At 35.0% G+C, this 16,364-nt stretch overlaps 1 pseudogene; it reads left to right on the forward strand.

Annotated features, from left to right (window-relative positions):
* The first annotated feature begins 228 nt into the window (after positions 1–228).
* On the forward strand, positions 229–16,044 carry LOC132144129 (NXPE family member 3-like; annotated as a pseudogene).
* The last annotated feature ends 320 nt before the right edge of the window (positions 16,045–16,364 follow it).

Here is a 16,364-nt window from a genome sequence, read left to right on the forward strand (position 1 = left end):
TGTTCTCATCCAAATATGCTAATTTAAATCTATCTCGTCTGGTGGAATTTATTAATTCACAACATTAGCTCTTCTCTGGAGCCATATTCCACCATATATTTTTGTCCTTGTTCTCTGTGCTACATTTATCTAGAAATAAAATGTTGAAACCCTGTCGTTGTCCTGCCTTTTTTTTTCAATACAACTCAACATTTTCAGAGCTGTACAAACATGTTCCTCACTCACAAGCTGACGTAAAATAGGAGAACAACAGACATGATCACGCTGTCTGAGAAGAAATCAAATGCACCAGGTAATCATGAGTTTATGGACATTATTAAATTTTTCACATTACGGGTCAAAATATATGTTTAATGTTTTAAAGGATTTTAAAGTTGATAATTTATATGTATTATCAGTCTGCAGATTAAGACCATGTGCATTACTACAGGCTTGTTTAATTTGGACATTGTTCTGTTTGGTAAGTTTATGATCAATTTTAAAGCTGATGTTACAATAATGATCAAATAAATAAGCATTTTATTTCTGCCTAAAATAAAAATAACATTAATAAGATCATAATTTCTGTGTGATGGCATTTAAGTCATTTTGAATTCTGAAATATATTTTTTAGATTCAATTGAATTCACAAATCATAATTTAAGGATCAATAACAAACAAATGCAGAATTAGAATGTGTACAAATTGGTGTAACAGCTGTAATTGTGGTTTTAAAGTAAATTAAGTTTTAGTCAGAATCTATGAAGTTGTAATTTTGATATACGTTTGCACTTTTTGAAATATTTGAGATGTTTTGATGTTTGTTTTTCTCAGCTCTTAAATATGTAACACCGTTGGGTCTTTATTTGTAGGCTAAATATTAGAAAATGCCAAGATTATTTCTGTTTAGCACACAGGCTTTACAGGTGTGCCAAACAGATGGAGCACAAGGGAATACTGTAATGATTTTGACTAAATATTTAATATTTAACTAGGGAATTCTAGTCCACTACTGAACTCCAGCAGGAAGTGTGACTAGACAATGATTGTTGGTCCCACATTATATTGTGTCCCTAATACCTGTGTACGTATATAGTACCTACATGTGTAAGTTCACATTGGTACATAGTATCTACAGCTGTAATATTTCTTTAACTACACACATGTGACAACCCTCAGGATGGTTTGTGCAAGTAAAAATGTGTAACAGGACATTGTTAACAACACCTTTTTTCACTTCACTAAGTACTTGTTTACCAGGAGTTATATTTATTTATATTTTGTAAAAACATGTACTAGAGTAATTGGAACCATTTGATCCAGGGGGTGGAGATGGGTACACTGAAAAAAATGCTGTAAAATAAATGACATATTCTGACAGTGACAAACAGTTTTCTTTTTTTTTCACTAAAACTGTAAAGTCCCGTGGAAAAAACTGCATTCTGGACTGTAAAAATGTACTGTATAACTCACAGTAACTTATTAATAGTGATGGCGAGAAGAAGCCTCATGAAGCTTTCAGCTTTTGAGTGAAGTGGTTGACGAAAGGGTTCATTTTTGGAGGCTTAATTTGCTCACAATACCACCTAGTGGCCAAAGAGTGCAAAAAAGCAGATATATTTATTACAGACAGAGGTGTAAAGTCCAGGGGTCAGTAAGTAAAATTCCTGCCATATGTTTATTCCACCCATGAAATTAGCAGCTGATTTCAGCAGAGGAGGAACCAAGTCATTCCCTTCAAGTCACAAACAAGTATTAAGTCAAATCCCAAGTCCTCAAAGAGTTAAAGTTAATGAGATAATTAAGTGACTAATTGAATTATGATTGTGCTTTACTGATAAACACCTGCTGTTAATAGAATTACAGAGGATCAGATGATTTATTAGTTAAAATGATGGCACCATCATGGAGATCAGTGTTTACTTTAGTTGGGCTCTTGACACTTTTAATAATTCAAAGTAATATGCATTTAAGCAATTGCAGTTGTGTTATATAGTAAACATTAGCACACTGCTGAATTAAAAGCTTGCAATAGCAAACTAAATTGCCCTTTTTTTCTTCTGAAACATAGAAACAAATATCATCAAGGTGTCTCTCTTTGGTTTGTTAAGTGATGTTCAGCTATTACTGAACTACAAAAAAAGTCATATTAAACAAATATTACTGTAATGAATAAATACTGGGGGAAAAAGTTGTAGAGGCTCAGGATTTTAGACATGAGCACTTATCATATGATCCTCAACAGTGGTGACAATAATTATTCATGCTACAGTGCATGATAGGAGTTTTTACTATGGTGTTACCCAGCATGCACTTCAGCATGAAGCATTTTGTTGATTGTCACCATTGTTAAGATTCATATGCTAGGTCATAATGTCTGTGCCTCTTATTAGAACAAGGTTTTAAAAAATGTATATTCATTACATACATTAGATTTCAAATTAATTCCTTATAAATATTAAATCAACAGATCATTTGCATGTGGCAGTTCCAGGCAGGTTATTTAAAAACTGAACATATGTTAAAATAAATAGAATTGTTTTGGAAGTAAACAGGCTTATGCCTAATAATTACTACATCATGTAAAACCAGCTAGTAGCTGTTTTCTAAAACGCACACGTACTTTTACAGAGAAACATCTAACACAAGAAGCCAAAGGTCAAGAATCCTACTGAAGCAAACACTGATCTCCATGATGGTGGCATTATTTTAACCAATAAAACAGGGATAGGCAACTCCGGTCCTGGAGGGCCACTATCCTGCAGAATTTAGCTCCAACCCTAATTAAACACACCTGAAAAAGGCAATCAGTGTTTTCAGATAACTAGATAGATACAGGCAGGTGAGTTTTTATGAGGGCTGAAGCTAAACTCTGCAGGATAGTGGCCCTCCAGGACCGGATTTGCCTATCCCTGAAGTATATATTACAGATAGAGGTGTAAAGTCCACGGGTCAGAAAGTAAAAGTCCTGCCATATTTTTGTTCCACCCATGAACTCAGCAGCTGATTTCATCAGAGGAACCAAGTCATTTCTTCCAAGTCACAAACTAGTCTGGCTGGATTTAAATTATTTACGACCCTCTGGACAGAAATTCCACAGTCACGTGAGCAGCCTCAAAGGAGAAACGAAAAACATTCCACAACACACACACACACACACACATAAGCACACACACACAAGCAAACTTTTCTTTACGCTCTTTATATAAGTCCTTAATAATATGTATTTTGAACAGGCTTGTGTGTTGCATAAAATGGTTAATCCTTGTTATGCGAGGATTATAAGTTGCTGACTTGTAAACTGGAAATGTTTCTTCTAATTTTAATGTTCTCAAATAGAATCATGAGTTGTAACCCTACCCCCTGACCAGGTCGTAAAACTTTATGACCTAACAAACAGGACAGGAAAGCTAACTCTTAGAAAAGAGAATAGTACCCTTTTATTTTCTCAATGTATTCTAAATGTATTGAGTATTGCCTTTTTGGGCAGTAGATGTTTCCACATATAAATTGGAGTATCTGTAGTTTTATCATGTGTTAATCAAACTTTAAATGTGTGTTATTCTGCATATGAATGTACCGTCATGTTTTTATCAGTTATATATGTCATTTATGGTATCTTTATAATCGTAAAAATCCGACTGTGTAGAATCTTGACGACAAATTACAAAAAGATGCATCGTTTCAGAAATACAATCTTTCTTAAGAAAAATGTTCAATTCTGTCAGCTATAACTCACGCGAGGGGGTGGTTCCCCAGAGACAAAGGAACGTTTTTCCCGCTTCAGATCACGGACGTTCATTGGTTGTTCACGCAAACAGAGGCATGAACCAGTCAAGCCATAAGAACTGACCCAGGAAGTTCCTCCTTCTCTTACCCCGCTTTTCCTTCGCGCTCTTGGTCCGCTCTTCTATCGCCGTTGATCTCTGCACGGCGGCTGAGAGAACAGCCTGTTCTCATGGCTCCTTCGGGAGCTTTCATCTCCGTTGTTTTCATTTCTTTTACTTACTAAGTTCCTCTCTACACGAGGAAGACGAATTCTGAATCATTGCGTTTGTTGGACCTTTCAAATACCGTGCGATTCCGCAGCAGCCCCGGAAGACCCGAAAGAACACGCCTAGCTACAAAGGACCACGCTCACATGCATGCTGGTCTGGCGAGTCACAAAAGAGACCACATGCAAGTATCATTCTCTATGGAGATTTAAATGCTGCTTAACGTTTGTCTATTACCTTTTCAAGGTGATTTGATTCGTTGTTGTCTTTCAAGGGTTACTGTCTGTGAGTTTGCATAACTGAGCGTGATTCTGTGATCACGCCTAATTCTCTCATCTCTCTCTCATCCTCTCTCACTCATTCTCTCTCTCTCTCTCTCCCTCATTTGGATTCCGTTATGTCTTGTACAAAGTTTACTGTCTGTATTGTCGTACGCGTATTTACTCTGTGTGATTTGTAGATTGATGTATTATTAGTTCAATTATTAAAAACCAATATATATTCATGATTGCCTCTGTCTAAGCGCTCACATCACGAGTCAATTAAATGTCTGATCTTTAGCTACAAGCTCTTTACTTTTTAGTAACCGAAATTTCATAATGATAGGATAATGTTTTCATGGCCAGATAATATTTTTCCTTGAATTATAAGAAGTGATAACTTTATTGAAAGTTGATAAGTTAATCTTACTGCTGTTTGCTGGACAAACCACTGTTTGATTTGCAGTAATTTACAGTAAGAGATATCACTATAATTTATATGAAATATGGAATATTGACATATTAATGAGTAAATTACAGTGCCTTGTAATGAGTTATTGATATATACAATTGACCTATTTTTCATCTTCAGTAATTTTAATGTAACTGTCATATGATATATATATATATATATATATATATATATATATATATATATATATATATATATTAATCATATACCTGATTAATTATTAAAATTCCCTATATATCATTTGAGTTAATTATAATGTACAACCCAGTGCGGCTACAATGTTCTAAAACTGTTTTCAGAGGCAAGTTTTATTTTAGTTCCCAGAATGTTCTGCTAAAAGGTAGGATAACAATCTCTAAAAACATTCTAAAAATGTCTATTGATAACATTGTTACAACATTATTACCGAACATTCTAATAAAGCTTCCCATCACACTAGATGTGGACTGACATTGCTCAGAAGTCAGATGTTGGTTGAAAGTGAAAAACCAACCTCTGATTGGTGTCAAACTCTAGCGTAAATTCTCCAAAAACAGTATTACAAACTTTACTTATTATAAACAAGATTTATTTCTGTCATAAATGTAAAAAAGGTCTTATTGAGATTAAAAGAGGTGTTGATGGTTTATTGAAAATAATAGTTTAGTTTGACGTCATCATTATGGTGATCAGTACTTAGGCAGTTCTGAGTCTGTTCAGTGTTACTGGACTTTTGACTGCTGTAACTGTTACAGCAAAAACAGTGAGAGAAAAATATCATCAGATGATGCTGGTTACTTGCTGATATAAAAAATATTCTCATGTAACAATCTGGTCAACTGGTTTTGTCAGGGATCCAACCTAAGCTATCAATTTAATATTAATGATTATATCTGATGTGTTGCAAATATGTATTTAAATTACATTATTCATGACTCACTCTGAACCTCAAAATGTTTAGACACACAGAGACTTTAAGAATTAGTGTATGAATCTCAACAATGGTGACATGCTTCATGCTGCAATGCATTCTGGGTGCCACGGATGAGTTTTGCATGATGTACCCTGAATAAATTGCAGCATGAAGCATGTCACCATTGTTGAGTGTCATACACTGAATCTCGGTGTTTGTGTGACCAAGGGAAGTATTTTTTTTTTAAATCCTTGAAATTATCTGCTATTAATTCAGCTGGGTGTTAGGCTATTGACCCATTGAATCACTTTAACAATAATACTTAACCTGTTAGTCAGCACCCACCATTATGGGACTCACAGCTGAAAGTGCTCTACCTAACCTATAATTGTAACAGTTTCCTACTTCAGTGTATAACAAACATAATTTTGGTGTATTTGGAAAGCAGACACTTTGGGCTTTACTTTTTATCAACCAGATTTGATAATGCTCAAAAATATTAAAAGTTATAGACACTGAAGTGCATTGAATTTTTTTTAGCACACTTACATTTTTTTTTATTTGATATAAAAATACACGAAATGAGTCCTGGAGCAATCTAGAAAAGTAATGGGTTGAAAGCCACATTTCTCATGAGTTTCTATTTCAAATCTGAATAAGATATCATGAAAAATTAGGCTCCTGCAAATAATTTTATGAGACTATGTCTAGACCCCCCACCCCCCAAATATACAAAAATATATTTCCCAATAGTAATGAAGGCTTCTACAAACTATTTAGTCAGTAAACATACCACTGCATAGTTTTTTCAATTATAAAACACTAGACAGAAACTTAGACAACATGTAAGTGATTTATTTGAGCACTAGAAAAATACAATATGAATAATAAGAAAAGAGTAAGAAAAATAAGAATAAAAAAAATAAAAAAAGATTTAACTTTGTTTGCCAATTACAGAAAATCATGAGATAGTGAAGTGAAGTGACATTCGGCCAAGTATGGTGACCCATACTCAGAATTTGTGCTCTGCATTTAACCCATCCGAAGTGCACACACACAGAGCAGTGAACACACACACACACTGTGAACACACACCCGGAGCAGTGGGCAGCCATTTATGCTGCGGCGCCCAGGGAGCTGTTGGGGGTTCGGTGCCTTGCTCAAGGGCACCTAAGTCGTGGTATTGAGGGTGGAGAGAGAACTGTACATGCACTCCCCCCACCCACAATTCCTGCCTGCCCGGGACTCGAACTCACAACCTTTCGATTGGGAGTCCGATTCTCTAACCACCAGGCCACGACTTCCCCCTAAAATGTTCAACCTACCCTTATACTCAACGGCAGAGGGTAAACTCGGGAGATTGCTCGGAATGCAGCATTTACAATGAATTACGATGCAAATAAGTGCTGATGTGCTGATGGCCACTTGGTACAGATGGTACAGATGGTAATAACACAAATGCGTCATATAGTAAATCTCTCTATTCTCTCTATTCATATAGACGCGTTCACTTTGATAGCCATGATCATGCAGTAATAGCGAGCTGATTTGGGCTGATTTGCACTCAAACTGATGGTAGATACATTCTCATTCAACATAAAACACTCTCACATATTTAAAAACTGTTGAAAAATAAAAGAAACAAAGAAAAAGGCGATCGCTGTAAGTTCTGCCTCCATCAGCTGACAGGTGCGTCAGAGCGTCACAAGGGAGCGCCAAAATTCAAATATACTATCTTTCACCTATCTTTCATTCATTCTTTTTTCTGGTGGATCGTCTCATTCTGTTTGTGACACTGTACACTTCAAAACCATGCCGTTTTTTTACTACAAAGATGCAGTTTCTGACCGTGAGTTATTCCATAACGGACACAAACAGTTCAGTCACTGAAGAACTGAAACGTAAACAAAGGAATTACGATCCATATTACAACATTATTGCTTAGTTGGACTAAACGTACTGTACTTCATGAGATGTCGTTCAGTGGACCCTTACCTTTCTAACTAAACCGGGATTTACAGCTGTGGATGTGTTTATGACTCATTATTACGACGGATCTGGTATGTACAGCGTTTTCATTGCTCATGTTTTTATGTGTACTGCTTACACAAATGTAGCAAATACAGTCTTTATAAGCTTTCCATTGAAAAACAGTGATCTGTTGTTAATGCTTGAGGCTTAGATATTTACAATGATATATAGATCGTCAAGATTAAATTTGTCCCGTTTCATTTAATCTATTCATAAACACTGACACGTGCAAGTTCAAAGGCATGCAGGACGAGGGCATCGGGGCACTAGCTAACAGGTTAACTAACACCACACATTAGCTTGGGTGAAAACAGGTAGCCAGACCACATATGTGATGACACACTAATCATCAGAAAGCAATCAGCACTATCAGACCACATGTTCTCTCTGTGTTTTTGCCATAATAAATTATAACAGTTAAAGAACAACACCGCCAAGTCAAGTGTCAAATTGCACAACTAAAACCAACACTTACCACCATTATGGTTACATGAAACCAAACTATTACTTTTAAACAGACATCAACATCCACATTGAAACAGCTACTTAAATCTTAATTAGAATGTTAGGGCATAATGTTCTAATAATGTTATTAATAAACATTTTTAGAATGTTATCCTATCTTTTGAGAGAACATTCTGGGATCAAAAATAAAACTACCCGCGAAAAACATTGTTAGAACAATCCATGGGAATGTTCTTAGAACATTTTTAAAACAGAAAAAAATTATAGCTGGAAAGTGCCACTCCATTTGAAACCAGGTGATGGACATTTCCTGCTAATCACAGAAACAGTTTTACTGACAAGACACGCATGACAATCGCATGCGATTAATCGTGCAGGCCTAAAGTGAAGTCATGCATTTGATTGTCACTTGCTCGTATCTCCCAATGTGGTTATATTATATTATTATAATTTTTCTGTTGTTGTTTTGTTTTTGCTTTTTTTGTTATTTGAGCTGCACATGCTTTACCAGTTTTAGTGCAATAACTAAAATAATCATTTTGCTAAAGTAGCTTTTATTGTTGCCTGACCAAACAGTTTAAGAGTTGACAGTTTTTTATATGGGTAGTATTAATTTGTGTATTACCTGTGTTATTTTCCATTTTCTTTTCCAGCAATGTGATTTTCCATTCTAAATGTTTTGTTTGGCTGCATTCATCAGTTAACTTTAACATTCTTTTAGAGCTCCTGTAGGATTCAACCTTATTTTCTTCATGCATGAAGAAAATTAAATTGAATCCCAGGAGCTCTACAAGCAAGTTAGAGTAATGAATGCAGCCAAAGAAAACATGGAGAATGCAGAAAAAAACAAGTAGAATTCACTCAATTTTTTGTTTTTGCACAAATATTTTTTAAGTGAAATTCAAACATGTGTAAATGTAGTAAATCTACTTAACTAAGATCAGTAAAATGAACAAAGGGAATTACTACATTTAACTCAACAATTTTATTGAATACATTTTACTTTGAAATCTTATGTGATTAAGTAAAACCATTGATATTTCAAACACATTTTACTTTTTTATGCAGTGCTGGCAATTATTTTAAAGTAAATAAACATTATGTGTTTTGATTTTGCAAATATTTACCTTAGCAAAATAGCACCGGAAAACTACTATCTTTTTGAAGCAGATATTTCATATACAAGCATGCAAAGTAACAATGTACCTTTAATACAGCACACCTATTAAACAGCATTATTAGTTAAATTAACACAGAGACCTCAATACTTGGTACACCATACACAATGACGGTAACAATCAGTGAATAGTATTTGAGTATGAATGGGTCATTTTGAGTAGAGAATAAACTTCAGATGTCACAAAAAATTATGTTACTAAATCTAACATCAAAAGCATCCATAAAACAGTATTCACATTTTTAATTATTCATGCCCCAGTGCATGATGGGAAATATGGGATCATAACTTTGATATTTACTTAAAGAATACTTGTAAACATAACAAATGGTGTACATATGAGTTCCAACTTTAATTTCTACAAGATTTAATTGACTACTAATGTAGAATTAACTTTTTTTTATTATTATTGCCTTAACTAAAATATTTAATGTAGAAATTACTCTTGTTTTTATGTATTATTTACTTCACCACAAAATCATTTTATCAGTGTGGAAAAGCACAATACTGAAATCACTTACTGCACCTGTAAGCCGGTATAGAACGTATGTTAACACTGAAAAAGTTACAAACTTTAAGTACTCTTATAATAAGAAGTCGGGAAGTGGATGGCACATTTGACAAGCAGCAACTTGCTGTTTGATTTTGATTGTTGTCTATAGGAAACGTTTTACTTGGTGCTTTTGAACCCAGCCCATTAACAGTTTTTGCAAGGTTTTGGCAAACATCTACAGATCTATATCTTTTGTAGTATTATCCAGAAAGTGTGTGTATACCTAAAAATGAACATGGAACATTTACATAAACAAATTTAATTTGTTCTGAATGATATCTTGGTTCTCTCTCAGGCTCTATGGGCATTGAATGGTGGGATCCACATCAAACAATTTCAGCCCCCCAGACCTAAACCAGTTCCTCGCAATAACAGTTCTTCCATAATATCTGCGTTTGACATGGGAATCAGTGATGAGGAGTGGGAAAGACTACAGAAAGCTATTGACTGGCCTATTCCAGATCAAGAATTCACTTATCTGAATCAGAGCACAAGTCCAGTTCACTCAACTTTCTCTATTGTGGGACTCAAAGAGAGTTACAAAGTGGGAGACAAGATCTGTGTTATTATCACAGCCAGACCACAACAAGAACCTGAAAAGATATGGAGGAGATTTCTTCAAAGCAAAACTTTTCAATGCAGAGCTAAAGGTGTGTTTGTTTTATAATATATTATTTTTGAAAAACATTTTTGAAAATAAACAAATAAAATCATTATACAACAATTTGTCAGGTTGTTTCACTATTCCATATTATGCTTGTTTTTAAAAGCTTTAAAATGTACTTTACCAACATACACTAGTTTTTGCATTACATTTATTATTTTCTATTTATCTTAAAGGCGAGTGTTTACGGGGTGGTTGTGGATCATCATAACGGGACTTACTCTGTTGCTCTTCTACTGCCGTGGGAAGGTCAGGCACAAGTTTTTGTACGTCTAGAGCACTCCAGTGAGGTTGTGCAGATTCTTAAAAAATACAGGGATTCTTCATTCCCACGCACCCACTTCAATGGATACTTTGAAGGACCAGGACCCAATAAAACCAGGATCAGTGAAGTAGTAGAATGTAATCTTAAGTAGGGTGCAGATGGAAATTGGAGGAAAGGCGACTGCTGCTGTGAGCATAAGGATATAAAAACAGGAACGGTGTGGCAGTGTGAGAGACCAAAGAAACTTGACTGTGACAAACTGGTTCATCACTCAGGCGGACGTTTGGAAAACCCATTAAATCCTTTTGAGCAGCAGCTTTTTACACAGTAATGATTAAAAGTGAATTTCAGAATAATTTTAGAATTTTAAAACATACAAACAAAAAAGTCTTTAAAACCTCTGTCTCTCTCTCTTTACAGAAAATTAACAAATGTTGCTATTAATGGAGACAAAAAAATCATAAATATCCTTCCCAGCACTGCACCCATTGGTATGTTTATATAATGATGTCTGTGCATTTTGACCAGAGGTGGGAAATCCAGGGGCCAAAGAGTAAAGGTCCTGCCATATTTTTGCTCCACCCATGAACTCAGCAGCTGATTTCACCAGAGGAGGAACCAAGTCATTCCTTCCATAATATTATGAAGCTGCAGACTCGGAGCCTGAGCCTGCTGCATCTACAGTCCCGCACCCAGAGTCCCGCATTCTTAGCCACCTTGTAAAATGCATACAAACTGGTCGATTTGTCTAAACCCCTGTTTCTGTTAGGTTTAGGGGCGAGGTTAGGTCTAGGTCATTCGTACATATTCATAGAAATTGTGCAACTCGTAAAATACGTACGATGTGGTCGTACAAATTCATACGAATTAGCCACCTCCTAAAATATGTATGAATTGCCATGACAACGGATTTCAAGGGGTCTGAGAATGCGGGACTCTGACTGTAGATCTAGCAGGCTCCTAGTCTGCAGCTTCATACTTCTCTCCTTCCAAGTCACAATCGAGTCTCGAGCCAAATCCCAAGTCCTCAAAGAGTTAAAGTTAAAGAGATAATTAAGTGACTCATTAAATGATTGTGCATTAGTGATAAACGCCTGCTGTTATTGAGAATTAGAGAGTAGGGCAGCACGATTAATCGCATGCGATTGTCATGCGTGTCTTGTCAGTAAAACAGTTTCTGTGATTAGCAGTAAATGTCCATCACCTGGTTTCAAATGAAGCGGCACTTTCCAGCTATATATTTTTTCTGTTCTAAAAATGTTCTAAGAACATTCCCATGGATTGTTCTAACAATTTTTTTAGCGGGCAGTTTTATTTTTGTTCCCGGAATGTTCTCTCAAAAGATAGGATAACATTCTCTAAAATCATTCTAAAAATGTTTATTAATAACATTATTAGAACATTACCCCCTAAAATTCTAATTAAGATTTAAGCAGCTGTTTAGATGTGGATGTTGATGTCTGTTTAAAAGTAATAGTTTGGTTTGATGTCACCATAATGGTGGTAAGTGTTGGTTTTAGTCTGTGCAATTTGACACTTGATTTGGCAGTGTTGTCCATTAACTGCTTTAATCTTTGTTGTGGCAAAAACACAGAGAGAACATGTGGTCTGATAGTGCTGATTGCTTGCTGATGATTAGTGTGTCATCACATATGTGGTCTGGTTACTTGTTTTCACCCAAGCTAATGTGTGGTGTTAGTTGAATATTATTTATTAAAGATACTCAATGGGTCAACAGCCTGACACCCAGCTGAATTATAAGCAGATAATTTCAAGAATTAAAACAAAATACTTCCCTTGTTCACACAAACACCAAGATTCAGTGTATGACTCTCAACAATAGTGACATGCTTCATGCTGCAGTGTATTCAGGGTACATCATGCAAAACTCATCCATGGCACCCAGAATGCATTGCGGCATGAAGCATGTCACCATTGTTGAGATTCATACATATAATTCTTAAAGTCTCTGTGTGTCTAAGCATTCTGAGGTTCAGAGTGACTCAAGAACAAAGTAATTTAAAAAGCACATACAATTTTGTGTATTGAAACACAACTGATATAGTTGCTAATATTAAATTAATAGCATAGGTTGGACACCGGATAAAACCAGTTGACCAGATTGTTACATTAGAAAAATTTTAATAACAGCAAAGTAACCAACACCACCTGATGATATTGTTCTCTAACTGTTTTTGCTGTAACAAATATAGTTACAGCAGTTAAAAGACCAGTAACACTGAAAAGACTCATAACTGCTACTGATAACCATAATGGTGACGTCAAACTAAACTATTATTTTCAATAAACCATCCAACACCTCTGTTAATCTCGATAAGACCTTTTTTACATTCATGACATAAATAAATGAAGTTGGTAATACTGTTTTTGGAGCATTTACACTAGAGTTTGACACCAATCAGAGGTTGGTTTTTCACTTTCAACCAACATCTGACTTATGAGCAATGTCAGTCCACTTCTAGTGTGATGGGAAGCTTTATTAGAATGTTAGAGAATAATGTTTTAACAATGTTATCAATTGACAATTTTAGAATGTTTTTAGAGATTGTTATCCTACCTTTTAGCAGAACATTCTGGGAACTAAAATAAAACTTGCCGCTGAAAACATTCTTAGAACATTAAAAAATTCTAGGTCTGCACAATTCAATTGCACGCAATTAATCGTGCAGCCCTGAGTTAGACATTGCTTTTAAGATGAAAAGGATTTAGTAAATTCTGATTTTAATTCAGTGTGTGTGTTTATATATATATATATATATATATATATATATATATATATATATATATATATATATATATATATATATACACAATATCGCATTCATAACCGCATGCGATTCACCTGCGATTATGAACGCGATATTGCGTAGCTTGCCAGTGAACTACGGCTCTGCGTAAGAACCCATATATATATATATATATATATATATATGTATGTCATTATAGTCATTGATTGTACCCTTTTTGAAGGGTAAATTTTTGTACTGTCAAATAAAGGTACAAAATTGTCTGGTCTGGTCTGGTCTCTTAGGGTACAAAACACATATGCCTTGAGGGTACAGCCCAAGTGACAAGCTATTGTAACCCTAAAGGTACAATTATGTACTTTACTTTCTGAGAGTGTATATATGTATGCAGTATATACAGTATGTCATATATTACATTTGTCTATGGGCTTCTTTGCTTTTTTTCCAAAAAGAGGAATGGTCAATACATAAACAGACCACATAGCAGAGGATGGATATCATCTGAAATCCAATTTAGTTTCAAAATAATTCACATAGCTACAAAACCTTTAATATGCATGTTTCTTTGTTTTAGGCACAATGGAGAAATGCAGGTCTGGCATGTTGACACCGGTTCCTGCAGGGTTTTATTTGAAAGATGTCTGGAAGTCTTTTGTATGCAACACTCGACAGTTCAGTCCTGCACAAATGGCAAACTGTCTTAAAAACAAGATTGTCTATTTGATGGGAGACTCCACCACAAGGCAGTGGTTCGAGTTCTTAGAAATAAAAGTGCCAGGCAAGTGTGACTCAGTTTTCAATGTTCAATTTTAGACTTGATAGCAAGAATGTATAATATAAGTGAAACAAGGAAATGATTTACAGAGGCCTGCAAGGGATATGGGCAATGAATCTAAATATGAATAGCAGCTGTTCATAAATACTCAATCATCACTTAATTAATCAATTAATTATCTCATTAACTTTAACACCGCTTCAGTGTTACTTTAACACTCTTTTATAGTGGGGCCATATATGCTCCAAGCAGTATTCATTTAACACTTAGGAATTTTTACTGTACATTAAGAACTGTATATAAATCAGTGCAGGGACAGTTTGACCAAATATAAAAATTTGATCATCATTTACTTACACACTTATCGTTCAAAAGTTCAAGCTATGGTTATAATATTTATTTCACATATCTTGATTAGGCATAAAAAGAATGGACCTCCACTCTCATCCTGGAGGTGGCCCACTGATGGCTGTGGAGCTGAAAAATAATATCATTGTTCACTGGAGGGTACATGGTGTTCCTTTGCGATTTGGTAAAGTTATGCCTATCATTGACCTACATTACATCAGCAATGATATTGATGAAATAGCCGGTGGGGCTCATGCAGTCATTGTCTTCACATACTGTGCTCACCTGGTCTTTCACCCGATAACATTTTACATATATGAAGTGGCCAAAATCCGCCAGTCTGTTAATGCACTGCTGAGTCGTGCTCCAGTGACAACAGTCATCATCAAGTCTGGAAACACTGCAGGACTAAAGGTACACTTGCTCACTTTCCAATTCTAATGGGTGTTAAACTCTTTGAAATTAATTGTTGTAAATTTGAAAGTAATGCACTACTTTACTATAGTAAACTATAGTTACTTGACTAGTATAACTCAGGTTACTTGTAATGTGTTACCCCAACACTGAAAGTCTAGAAACACTGAGGCTTAAATATGTGTGCTTTGTTCAGGCTCAAGCAGTGAATCATGGTACTCACAATGCCCAATTTTTTATTCATTTATTTATTTTTGTCATTTGTAAAATGTATGTTTTATCTGCTCTCCCGGTTGCCTAGAACAAATTTCTTCTATGGGAGAGAATAAAAAAGAAACTTAACTTAACTCCCAGTGAAGTTACCATGCTTGAACTGATATAATTTTAAAATTTTGATGAAAACATGATTTTTTGGGGCAAACAATTCTTTTATCTCTACTAATTTATTGTTTTTCTTTCCATGTAAGGAAATGTATATTATTGTTTGTGCAAGCACACTTGGCAAAAAAGTGTTTCTGAATCTGTTATGTGTTTTTCCAGAATATTTATCAAAGTGATTGGCACATGTTGCAGTTGAACACCGTGATGCAGGAGATGTTCAGAGACATTGATGGAGTCATCTTCATAGATGTCTGGCAGATGACTTCCTGTCACTATCTACGTGAAAACATTCACCCAGGACCCGTCGTCATTGGCAATGAAGTCGACATGTTGTTGTCATATATCTGTCCTGCCTGAGGCCTGTTCAAGTTGATTTGGTTCTATTTGGAAACCTACCTGGTTGGGGGAAGACTAATCAAGTTGTTACTTAACCGGATTTCCTCTAACACTGACCTGATGAAAAGATCTCTTGGTTATCAGTTTTGTTTGTACAGTGTACATCTAAACCTATTACTGTTCAATGTAGAAAAAAACAAAACAAAAACAAACAAAAAAAATGGTCGATTACTGTAAGATACGGCTGCCAAACAAAAAAAAAACTAAAATTTATGTAAAATATCCTAATTTAAATAAAGTGCAAAAAAACTTGAATACTTATTTTTTTTTTACAGAACAATAATGCTATTTTAAAGATATTGCCCACATTATTAGGATAAATGTAATTCTAAAAATCTTATTTAAAGTAAAAAATAAACAGGAAAACCACAAAACTGACACAAAAAGATGTAGTATATATGCCAGACCAGCATGTGGCGCTGTAATTATACCACAGAGATAAACTAAAAATGGAGAAGAAGACTTGGACTATGTGCATTAACCTTGCACGCAGTATACAAACAAACATGCAACAATACATTTATTATTC

Source organism: Carassius carassius, chromosome 7 (genome assembly GCF_963082965.1).
Source record: "Carassius carassius chromosome 7, fCarCar2.1, whole genome shotgun sequence".
NCBI classification, from domain to species: Eukaryota; Metazoa; Chordata; class Actinopteri; order Cypriniformes; family Cyprinidae; genus Carassius; species Carassius carassius.